Source organism: Carya illinoinensis, chromosome 2 (genome assembly GCF_018687715.1).
Source record: "Carya illinoinensis cultivar Pawnee chromosome 2, C.illinoinensisPawnee_v1, whole genome shotgun sequence".
In the NCBI taxonomy this organism is placed as follows: domain Eukaryota; kingdom Viridiplantae; phylum Streptophyta; class Magnoliopsida; order Fagales; family Juglandaceae; genus Carya; species Carya illinoinensis.
In genome coordinates, this window is record NC_056753.1 from 7,188,528 (window position 1) to 7,201,960 (window position 13,433).

General features: G+C 35.7%; 1 pseudogene; it reads left to right on the top strand.

Annotated features, from left to right (window-relative positions):
- The first annotated feature begins 1,137 nt into the window (after positions 1-1,137).
- On the top strand, positions 1,138-8,657 carry LOC122299524 (annotated as a pseudogene).
- Positions 8,658-13,433: the final 4,776 nt, after the last annotated feature.

A 13,433-nucleotide genomic window follows, 5' to 3' on the forward strand; every position in this document is an offset into this window, starting at 1 on the left:
CATCTTATTTTTAAATCCAAAAGGTAGGTGGATTCTCATGCTTCAATGATCTTGCCTCTATTCCTAATTAATTTGTTATTTGGGTTCCTTTAAGTTTTAGTTGCAGTTACCAAACATTGATTTCCAAATATTTCTGCAGAATTTGTTGCTTGAACTTATCAAAATGCTTGGCCATGCGTGTAGTTAAACCCCCCCCTCCCCCCAAAAAAACTCCTTTTTATTCCTGGATTTCTCCTAATTATTGAATGGGCGGTATTTTTCCACTGGATTTGATTGTTGTACACATCAAATACCAGTTTTTGAGCGTTTTAATGCGAAGGGTTGGTTGTGCAGAGGCCACTTGGAAAGTTTCTGAACTTCAGTGGCCTGCTTAATTTTAGAGTTTACTGTACATTTTGTTTTTTAACCGATAAAAAAAACGAGATGGGTTGAAAATTAAATAAAATATTATTAAATTATTATATTTTAATATTATTTTTATTTTAAATTTTAAAAAAATATTTATTTTTTATATAAAAATTTAAAAAAATTATAATAATTAAACAAACCAAGACTTTGTTTGGTGGTTCGAGTGGTTACAAATATACTTCTGTATAGATTTGAGTGTTTCTATTTTTTCCCACTCACTATTGGTTTTTGCTATGAAATACTTTTCTTTGGAATTGGGTTTTGTTTTAAAGCATTCACATTGGTCTATGCATATGCATATGCAAAGTCATATTTGCATAATATGAGTCTAAATTCATCTACATTGGATTATACATCTTTAAATATTTGCATAACTATGAACAGTACCTTTACATGTTTAAAGATCTACTATTCACTCTCCAAAACATATTTTATTCATTCTTTTTCTCTTCTCCCACTCTCTTTCTACATATTTTACCTTTAAATATTTTACTACATATTTTACTCATTCACTCCCTAAAAAATATTTTACTTAAATATTTTACATATTTGAATATCAAATCCTATTAAAAAAAGGCAAAAAAAAAATAAAATGATAATATTTTATTATTATTTTGTCTCAAATTTGCATAAGCCAATGTGGAAATTTTACTTGTGTGACAAATTAGATCGCTAAAAGATGTGATTTTACATATGCATATACCTAAACCAATGTGAATGCTCTTAGTAGAATAACTCGGTTGTCAGGTGGAAATATATTCATGAAAGTTGTCTTCTTTGAGTAACTATGACAAGCTTTTAGGGATTTCTTTATGAAATTTAGGCGTTAAACAGTTTCTGTTATGTTTATGGATGAAATAGTTTTATATTCAGAGGCCAAATGTTCCAGTTTTAGAGTTCCCGTTCGTGGATTTTAGATTTCACTAGATTTTCTTACATGAGCATCTCTGAAGGGGCTTCCATTTTTCTTGGTTATGCGTCAATCATGACATTACAAATTTGTCACAAGATAGCTGTTGAGTAAGTTCAGATACTGAACTGCTAGTGTGACTTTGTGTTTCCTTTTCTTCGATAGTCCGGCATTCTTTGTGTTCAGAGAGTTTCGGTTTTAGCTTAGAAGTCTTTAGGAGCGTTCAAATCATTGTTACAGAGGGAAGAATTAGCATTTTTTTCCAGCTGCACAAAATGGAGCATTCTGCAGCGATCTGGGATTACAGGGCAGCAGTCGAAATCACAAAGGACTTGAATGGGATCAATCAGGTTGTGCTTCGGAACCCACAAGGGGCTTTAGTACGGGTAAGAATCATTTCCTTACTCCTTTTGTATGCTTCTGTTTCAGCAAGGAATTAAGTGAACTAATTACAAACCTATTTGTAGCTGGAGATACCGTTTAGCATATTAGCTTGTGTATAATTGTGTAGAAGTTATGGCTTAGAGATTTGGAATGATATTTCTTATGATCATATAGGTTAGCTTGCATGGAGGACAGGTAACTTCTTGGAGGAATAAGCATGGGGAAGAACTCCTTTTCACTAGTAGTAAGGTGTGATGATCTAATTCTATCAGACTTATGTGGTCATATATTTCAATTCTCAAGTCTTGTCTTTGACCCATGCTTATTGGTTGCTTCGTGTCTTTTCTGATTCTTGGAGCTATAAAGGAAGTAATGTTGGGTTTCAATTACATATAATGTGCTAATTTAGTATGATTCATAGTATTCTAGATTTCTGTCAAGATAGATGCTACTGAAGAAAATATAAGTTGGACACCTAATTAATGTTGGTAATAATTTTGTTAATTCGTGTAACTTACTAAGAAAGTATGTAGATCAGGATCTTTCATGCATTATTCCCATGATTCGATGGAGCTTCTAGGTTGAAATTCTCACCTTTCTACAAAGTTGAAAAGCTTAAACAACCAGCCCCCCTCGCCTCCCCTCCCCCATCCATTCTAGAAGCTTTAGTTATCTATTCGAAATGCTTGAATGGTACACAATAGTCAAGTTTATATATTTCAATGTTTGCGTTGTCAAGTGGTGCCATTGTGCCAACAATGGATTGACCAAGCAGTTTGGTTGTACCAACAATCTGAACCCAGGATAGTTCACTTTGGTAGGCGGTGGTTGATGAATTAAAGTTGTAAGACTCTGTCCTTTTGGTTTGGACATTGAATTGCATTAACTGCTATACAGAGATATCATGGACATGTATCCACATTTATGAAATTTGTTTCTAATCAGTGCAAAATATTTTATTCTATAAACGAGTAAACTAAGAGTGGCCTATCAGTTAGTGTCTGGTACTTGGTTGCCATATCCAGAAAAAGTGATTGAAACAAGCTTTACCTACTAGAGACACAAAGATGATTCATTTATTTGTATACCATCAAAATGTAGGCCATGTTCAAGGCCCCAAAAGCAGTGCGGGGAGGAATACCCATTTGTTTCCCACGGGTACTTGTAATTATTCTGGCGTACATGCTTGACTTTAAAATTTTCTTGCTGATGCTTCTTATTTTAATCATTTGTGAAGTTTGGAAATGGCAGATCTCCAGAACAGCATGGATTTGCGAGAAACAAGATTTAGATAATTGATGATAACCCTCCTTTGCACCCTAATGATTCCCATGGGAACTCTGTCATTGACCTACTACTTAAACCAACGGAAGAAGACCTAAAGTTCTGGCCCCATAGGTATATATATGCTTGAGTCCTGTTTTATTAATGGGAACAACTAGTGGTGGCATTGACGTATGATGTATAGCATTTTAGAGTTGTTAGTAACTTTTATGTTTCCATTAACTATGTTTCACAAAATCAAGTTTGTTGCAGATAGAAAATGCAGCAGGTGAAATATGAGGTCTTTTTTGGTGAAATAAGAGGCACTACTGGTATCCCAAAATGTACTAGACAACATAGCAAAAATTGAGTTGAAACTTTTGAATGTTGATTTTTTGCTGTTGTCAAAATATGGGACCGTGTACATAGAACGTTTGCAAATTCTAAGTGGTTATGTAATATAAAATAAGTAAGAGTTTCTTATTTTGAACCTCAATCCTCTTTGGTTTGCATGGTTGATAACATACTAGGTGCCTTTATGTCTAGCTTAGTGGTGGTAATATGTTGAAAAACTTGCATTGGATCTGTTGCAGAGCATATGAAAGACTATGCTGACATAGCTTAATGTGTTTGTTTCTCTAGGGATTATTTAATGCTAACTTCCCTTCTTTTCCAGCTTTTAGTTTTGTCTTAGGGTGTCTCTTGCAACAAATGGAGATTTGATATTGATATCACGGGTCAGGAATGTAAATGGCAAGCCATTTAGTTTCTCATTTGCCTATCACACGTACTTGTCAGTTTCTGACATAAGGTATGGAGTATGACCCTTTGAACCTTAAGTATTTTATCAAAAGCCAGATATTACAAAGGCAGAAACACATAGATTTAAAATTAAAAGAATGAAAAGCATGTTTTCCCTTCTATATGTATCCTGCACATCACAATTAGAAAGAATAACTTGGTGCTTTAAGATTGTGTCTATCTTTTTCCTTTTCCATTCTTTTCTTTTCTTTTTTGGTCGGATTGTGCCTATGTACAAATAAAGAAATACAAATATGGTTTTCTACTTCTATTAAATACAAACGTGTTTGTGCTGGGTGTTTAATATGCACTCATATGAACATAAATTGTGTCCACAGTGAAGTAAGAATAGAAGGGCTGGAGACACTTGACTACCTAGACAATCTTTACCAAAGAGAACGTTTTACTGAACAAGGAGATGCCATAACTTTTGAATCTGAGGTAACCTCTCTTGAGTTTTTTTTGTAATCTAATACTTGAATAAGTTGTTTAGCTTGGAGATTCTTGACCTAAAGAATGTTGTGAAATTTCTAAATCAGATGTTTGATATTTTTTTCTAGATAATCTGAGGTTGTTATTTTCTTCCACAAGGTTGTAAAATGGAAGCATGACTTCTCTTATCCAAAGTCCAACTCAATGTGTGTGTATGTGCTCATGCTTTTATCCCCTGAAACTTTGAGTGAGCAATAAAGGTTTCGTTAGGGGTGCTACCCGCACCATACGGTGCGGGGTAGCCCCCCCCGCCCCCGCATGGGGCGGATGGGAAAATTTTCCCCGTCCCGCATGACGGGGTGTGGATTGAGAGGGCAATCCGTCCGCCCCCCCCAGCACCCCTTCTGGGCCTTGGGCCTAGAAGCAATTTCTAGGCCAAAAATGGTCCACAAGCTTTTATTTTTGGCCCAAAAAAGCTTGTAGGCCATTTTCAGCCCATAAAATTATAAGTAAAAAGAAAAAAAAATTTTAAAACCAGAATTTAAAAAAAAAAAAAGTGTCTTGGATGGTAATTGATTTTATGGCTAATAAAAGTTACTAGTCTGGGAGTCTAATACCTAATAAACTAATAATAATAACTAAGCTATTATAAAATTGAAACGCTAAACAATTACAAAATTACAAACATAAAAGTGTCCAAGGGACATTGTATCAACATTACAAATCATTGAATACAAAATATGAACAAATAATTAAAAATTGAATATTCTAAAGTGGGACTGAGAGAGCTGTCAGCTGTGACTTGTCTTTGACTGTGAGTCTGTGACACTTGGGGTGACTCGAGGTTGAGCACATTTTTATGTTGCAGAGGTGCTAGACGTCGTTTCATGTGTTACTACAAAAATTAATATTAAAATTAATAAAGATGACATCGAAATGAATATAAATAAATCAAAATAAAAAAATAAAAAACAATTACTAGGTGGTCCAAATCTAGACTGATCACCACCCTCATCGGTCTCCTTAAAATCTAAAATATCTGGAACATGAATATCCTTTCCTATCGTCCAACTCTGTGTGCATATCAATGCCTCTACAGTTGTAGGAGACAATGAACCACGGAAAGGAACCAATATACGACCTCAGGCACTAAAGGCTAACTCTAAGGCAACGGTGCTAATAGGGATGACCAAAATACAGCTGGCAATCTCAGAAATGATGGCCAAATCTCGGTTTCAACTCTTGGACAAATTCTTGGAACCCTTTACCCTCCACAAACTGAAAAGGCAACTCATCCATGACAATCATACGAGCTAACTTCCTTCTACACTCATCGGGATTATACTTCGTATACCCCTTCAATGTTGAACCCCCGACCCCACTACTTCCATCCGCCATTTTAATATTTAGTCTAGATTGACCCTTCTTTACTAAGAATTTTAAAATTGGACTCTTCTTGCATTGTTCCTCTAAATGGACTTTCAGCTGGGATGTACTATGTTTCCTATAGTGACATCCATAAATTTTTCCACAGTGACTACATTTAGCTTGTGGGTTGTTGGGGTCACCACCCTCTAGTTTGGTAAAGTGTTGCCAAACTATGGATACAGATTTCTTGCCCTGTGTGGGTTTCGGGGCAGGTCAAGCAAGGTATACTCCTTATAGAGGTAGGAGTAGGGTTAGGTTTTGAGGTAGGGGTATTGGCTGGGGCAGGCGAGCTATTACTAAAATCTGAAGACATTCCTGATTCTCCAACACAAAAAAAAAAAAAAATTAAAGTGCAATCCAACACAATCATCAAAAACTGCATACAAATAGTAGACCTACACATCTTTTTAAATTTTTTTTAGGGGTTTCATTGATTGAAACCCCAAAAGCCCTTTAGGGTTTCAATCAATGAAACCCCTCAATTAACATGCATGCATAAAATTATTAAAAATCATATATAATGTCATTCAAGTATTTAATATCATGTATAAAAGAGTATAAAATATAAAATAATAAATAAATAAATTATAAAATGATAGTAACCATTTCATCTTATAGACACGTACACAGGTGATTGTATATTATATGAAAAGGTTCATAAGCAATCCAAATGAAATTAAGTACGGTTTATATATAGAAAAATACTTTAACAAAATTTACGGACTTAAATAAGTTTATAAGATACGTTAGATTATAATAAAAGTAACTAATTTACTTTAACAAACAAGCCTAATTTTTTTTTGTTTTCAATTAATTTAGGGTTTGGGTACTAAATTGTATTCTCAAACCCAAAAAAAAAATTAGGGTTTCGGATTTAGGGTTCCAATCTGAAACCCTAAATCAATTTTGGGGTTTCATTGATTGAAACCCCTAAATCTATTTAGATTTAGGGGTTTCAATCAATGAAACCCCTCAATTATTTTAGGGTTTCAGATTGGAACCCTAATTTAATTTAGGGTTCCAATCCGAAACCCTAAATCAATTTGGGGGTTTCATTGATTGAAACCCCTAAATTAATTTAGGTCCTTCAATTAATGAAACCCCTCAATTATTTTAGGGTTTCAGATTGAAACCCTAATTTAATTTAGGGTTCCAATCCGAAACCCTAACCCCTAAATTGATTAGGGGTTTTCAATACAATTAAATTTACAAAAAAACAATCAATTTAGACGAAATCCGAAACAATCACATCAAGAAAACCCTAACACTAAATACACATGCACAATGATCACGAATCCACAGTACACAAGTCACAAATTCCATCCTCCATTTCCGATTCAACCCATCCTTCCTCTAATCTCCGATCAAAACTCAAAAAAAATAAAAAACAATGGAGAAAAAGCATACGAGCTAACTCTTATCGTGTACTGTCCAACGTTGTGCGTCGTGCGAGAGAGAGGAGAGAACGAGAGCAACTCCAAGTCTCCAACCGAGATTGTGAGAGGGAGGAGAGAACGGGGTACTGGGGTAGGAGAGAGAGAGATTTCGAGAAGCTTGCCGAAGGGAGGGGGCGACGCCCGGGGGGGGGGGGGGAGGGTTAACCCCTTAGGGTTAAAAACTTAATGAAACGATGCCATTTTGTAATGGAAAAAACGGTGCCGTTTCATTAAGTGGCTTAATGAAACCGTTTCATCTATGAAACTGCGCCATTTCATCTATAAACTGTATTTATTATATATAAATATATGATATAATATATATTATATATATAACACGGGGCGGGGCGGGGGAAAACCGGACCGGGGTCGCGGCGTATCCATCCCCCGCCTCCGCGGGGGGTGTCCCATACGGGCGGGGTCCCTGTACCCCCCGCCCTTGCGGTGCGGATGCCCCGCCCCGCATATGCGGGGGCGGGGTGAATGGGGCGGAGCAGCGAGTTCCGGGGCCCCGCTACCCACCTCTAGGTTTCGTTAGGGACAGATGTCAGCATATGACAACAGGGTGATGACTTCTTTTGTCAGGAGCAACGCAATGAGAAAAATCATTTGTTGATATTAAATATTCATGTGTTATAACTCCCTCGAAATCTTATTTTAAATTGTAGATTGCTTGGATCCATCTTGTTCAATTCTAAAGCATAAAATGGAAACATAGTAATTTATCATGTCAATGTGCCTTCAATTCTTGTGCATATGAATTTTACATTTAATCACAAAGCACATTTTTTCCTGGCAGGTGGATCAAGTTTATCTTAGTTCTCCTAATGTAATAGCAGTCCTTAATCATGAAAAGAAGAGAACATATGTTATAAGAAAGGAAGGACTACCAGATGTTGGTAAGTTGCCATACATTTGAATATGACCAACCATCACTTACAAATTCCTCATAGTAATTATAAGGAAAAGGATTAGTTTGGCTTTATTTACACGTGTACTTGATATGAGTGGACTAACTTGAAGTGGCCATAACCACGCTTGAGTTATGTCTAGAGATTCACATGCCAGGGAAATCACTAATAAATGGCTAGAATGGCTAATGGTCCTCATTATGATACTAGATTTTTATGGCTTTTGGCCTTCTTTGTACCCTTTTCTTTTCCTATTACAGTGGTGTGGAACCCTTGGGAGAGAAAATCAAGATCGATGGTAGATTTTGGCGACGAGGAATACAAACAGATGCTTTGTGTCGACAGGGCAACAAGAGATAAACCTGTCACTTTGAAGCCAGGGGAGGAATGGACAGGGCGAGTGCAGCTCTTGGTTGTGCCATCAAGTTTCTGTAGTGATCAACTCAATCTTCAGGAGTGGTTTTGATGAATGGTACAAAATTTCAAGAGCACTATGATGTTACTTTAATATTTAATATATAATATCTCAAGTTCCACGTTGAAGGAAAGGAAGTATAGACAAACTGTGATTTCTCAGAGTAGGCTCATATGAAGAGTTATGTTTTAATTGAATGGTTGCCAAAGGAACTTGGATAAGAATTGCAACATAATCAGTATCATTTTCCTAATAATATGATTTAAGTATATGCTCAAACCCCACTATGCATGTTTATATCTGGTTAGCATAATGATCGTTGATTAATGAATCTCTTCCAACCATATGTTGGAGTTGGGCCTCTTATAAATCTGATCCATTGTGTCAATTAATACAAGAATTTTGTTCTTTCATCTAAAATTTTATCATCTACAATTTCACTAATTTGTGTTTTGAAAAATTATACACATACGACCCTTTTCACCATCTTGTTTTAAATGAGAGAGATTTTTGTAAAATAACTTATAAAGGTAATATTGTTATAGAGAAATATCATCAATTTAAAATAAGGTTATGAAATTACCCAAGTACCTATAATTCGTCACGTTTAACACTTAGCACAAACTGTGAGCACCAATTAGTAACCAAAATAAAATAATCACTTGAATACACTATTTGGTTACCAAGGGAAACTCTTTGAAAAATTCTTCAAAGATAAAAACCCTACGGGACAATCAAACCCAGAAAAGTCAATTTATTGATTTAGAGAATTACAAGTAAACTGTTAACAAAACCTTTGTAACCAACCCGTTTACTCAAGACATGCGACCCGCTTGCCTTCTACTTGAGTAGGTAGTCAAAACTTCTAACACTCTCCAATAGTTGCCTTTCCTACTGGAACCTCCAGTGGTTGAATCTCGAACAGGACAACTCCCCTTTGGAGTATGCTTCCCCTCAATTCCATGAACTGAGTTAATCAAAAAAATTCTTTTTTTCACAGAATTTTCCAAAGCACGATCTCTTGTGTCTACAGTCTACCAGAATAGCCAACCAGACTTAAATTTGAATCTCTGGAGTGCCAGATGCCATAGTCAGCCGTAGCACTCAAGTATTTCAGAATTCTTTTGACTACAGTGAGATGTGATTCTTTGGGTTTTGCCTGAAACTGTGCACATACACCTACACTAACAGCAATATCTAGTCTGCTAGCAGTAATGTATAGAAGACTTCCTATCATGCTTCTATAGAGAGTAGGATCAATGCTCTTACCTATAGAATCCAAGCAGATTTTAGCTGAAGTGCTCATCGGAGTGCGAGCATGTGTCTTTCCTTCTATGCCAAATTTCTTAACAAGATCTTTAGCATATTTTGATTGTTAAATAAAAATTCCTTCTTCAGTTTGTTTGATTTGGATTCCAAGAAAGAAATTTAATTCCCCAATCATGCTCATCTCAAACTCATTTTTCATGTTGTTAGAAAAATCATGTGAGAATTTATCAAGAGTGGAACCAAACACAATATCATCTACATATATCTGTGCTATAAGTAGATGCTTACCAGATTTTCTTAAAAACAATGTTCGGTCAGCTTGCCCTCTTACAAAATTATTGTCAAGCAAGTATTTCGTGAGTCTTTCATACCATGCTCAAGGTGCTTGCTTTATCCATAAAGAGCTTTCTTCAATCTGAAAACATGGTCAGGAAACAGGTGATTTGTAAATCCCTTTGGTTGTTCAACATATACTTCTTCATTTAGTATGTCATTTAAAAATGCACTTTTAACGTCCATTTGATAAAGCTTAAAACATAAATGGCTTGTAATTGCTAGCAGTCTGCAAACTAATTCCAAGCGGGCTACTGGTGCAAAAGTTTCCTTAAAATCAATTCCTTCAACTTGGATGTATCCTTGTGCCACCAGTCTGGCCTTATTACAAACAATGGCGCCATGTTCCTTTGACTTGTTCTTAAAGATACACTTTGTTCCAATGATGTTGTAATTCTCAGGTCTAGGTACCAGCTCCTACACTTGATTTCGAGTGAACTGGTGCAGTTCCTCATGCATGGCATTCACCCAGCTTTTATCTTGTAAGGCTTATTCCACCTTCTTTGGTTCAACCTACAACAAATAGCAAACATATGAGACTTGATTTAAAACTCGTTTCCTTAGTCTCATACCTTTACTCAAGTCTCCAAGAATGTTTTCTTTTGGGTGGTTGTGACTGATTCTTGTGGATGGCTCCTTCTCACAGGTTGGAGTTGAGTTTGGTAAGATAGATTTCACTGCATTTATGTCCTCTTGATCTGTTGAGTTTTCTTCAATTTTTTCAATAAGTTGTTCAAATTCCTTGGTGGTCACTCCTTTGGAATTGTCATCTGCAACTATATTGACTGACTCCATCACTGTTTTAGTCTGTAGATTGTAAACTCTATAGGCCTTGCTGTTTGATGGGTATCCCAGAAATATTCCTTCATCACTCTTGCTGTCAAATTTGTGGGCAATCTAAGTACTCTCTCTGTCTTTCAATATGTAATAAGTACTCCCGAATGGGTTTTGCTACATACAAGTAAAGTCGCGTACTAATCTGTGTACCAATACTGATTCTTTCATACTTAAAAGTTAAATTAGCACTGTTTTCAATAAAATCTACTTTTTGACTAATCACAATAAATTGGTACACATATTAGTGCACAAGTATGCTTGCATCTAGACTTTTCCCTCCCGAATACTTTAAAGTACTTTACCGTGGGTTTCTTCCCATTCCATAACTCATAGGGAGTGAGTTTGGTGCCTGTGTGAAGAACTACACGGTTCAAAATATGTCTAGCAGAATTGACAACTTCTCCCCAGAAGTATAGAGCCAACTTTTTGCTACTTAGCATAGTGTGTGCCATCTCTTGTATTGCTCGATTTTTCTTCTCCATAATTCCATTTTGTTGTAGAGTAATTGGGGCTAAGAACTCTTGATGTATGCCCTGTTCATCACAGAAGGAAGAAAAATTAACATTTTCAAATTTTCTACCATGATCACTACAAATAAAGAGATAGAAGAATTCTTCTCTGTTTGCAGTCGTTTGAACAATTTCTTGGCAAGCTCGAAAGTTTCTATTTTATCTCTCAACGTCATGATCCACGTATATCTTGAATAGTCATCTACGATAACCATTATATATTTCTTTCCTCCAAAACTCTCATTCTGAGTAGGACCCATCAAATCCATATGTAGCAACTCAAGTGGTCGTGAGGTCAGAATGTCACTTAGCTTCCTGTGTTGTGCCTTGATCTACTTTCCTTTTTGACAAGCTCCACACACTATCTTTTTGTTTTTCAAATTTTTTGGCAGTCCTCGTACAACTTCTTTCTTGATAATCTTTCGCATGTCTCTATAGTTGATGTGGCCTAGACAGTAATGCCACAACTCAGTTTCATCCAATTCTACCTTGTGACATTGTATTGTGTTGATAGGAGTGATTCCATAGCAGTTGTCAGCAGTTCTGGTTCCTCTTAAAATCCATTTTCCAGCACCATCATATACTTTGCATTCATCATTTGAGAACTGTACAAAAAGATTATCATCACAAAATTGACTGATACTTAACAAATTTGCCTTGAGATCATTAACAAAAAGAACATTATGAAGAGTAGGTAAACCAGGAATATTCAAACTTCCCTTTTCTTCCACTGTTGGTGAACTTCCATCACCAAAAGTTACTGACCCACCACTAGTGGACTCAATCTCTTTAAACAATCATTTGTCTCCTGTCATATGTTTAGAGCAAGTATTGTCCAGGTACCACATGCTATTGTCCATAGCTTTGAGGGTTGTGTGTGCTACCAAGCATACGACTTTTTCTTTCACTACCCGTTTGGTCTTGATATTTGTATTCTTTAAATTTTTTGAAGAAAATAATTTAGATAGTTTGCACAATTTCTTGCCAAGAGTGTGTATTTGATTTCTCAATTTGTCCACCTTAAATTCTAGGTTCCTATCTTTTCTCACAATCTTATGTCCTTTTCCTCTCTCTTTTTCTTTTATAAGTCAGAGATAATTTATTCTAATATGTTCAATTATCCCACAAAAATGACAAGTAGAAACAAACATACCTTTGGACCTACCTGAAGGAATCATTGTTGACTTGCCTTTGTTACCAGAGTTCTTTGGGATATTTTCTGTGTTACTTCCTTTTACAAAGGTAATACCTTTATATGTAGAGGCAGCAGATGCTTTAGGATATGAATCTTTGAAAGTATTATATCCCAAACCTGTACGATCGGTACTATCTCATTGAACCTTCAATAGTTCATTTAGTTTTTGAGTGGGATTTTTTTCTTTGAGTTCCTGACAAGTTGCCAAATCCTTTTCCAGCACTTCTTTCTGTTCGCGCAGTTTTGTCACTTTCAGTTCTGTTAGCTTCAGTGCTTCCACCAAATTATTCTTCTCATTCTCCATGGTGGTTAAGTTTTTGTACATCTTTTTATTTACTTTTTGAATTTTCACGAATTCTTCACATAGTTCCTCATATGCTTCCTGCACGCTTAATTCATGATTATATACTTCTGTGGGCAACATCAGAATCAGTATCACATAAGCCTGTGCTGTCATCAGCACATAATTTATTCTTCTCAATATGATCAGTAATGGATGTAGAGAAAGTAATAAACGCAGTTTCATTATCAAAAGATGTATCTGAGCTTTCAGAATCAAAATCATCACTCAAAGTAGCATTCAAAGCTTTTGTCTTTCTTTTATAATTCGGACATTCAATTCTTATGTGACCAAAACCAGAACATTCATGATATTGGATTTTCTCTTTAATTTTTACTTTATCTTTATTCCATTTTTCAGGTTCATTCTTTTTAACAAAACTCTTCCATTTTCTCATTTTTCCAGAACTCTTTTTATTAAACAGAAATTTTTTTTAATTTTCTGGCCATAAGAGCTAGGTCATCACTACACAGATCTTCATCATTAGAATGACTCTCTTCCTTAACAGTTTTGAGTGCAATGGACTTACCTTTCCTTTGTTGTGGAAGAGTAGATTCATAGG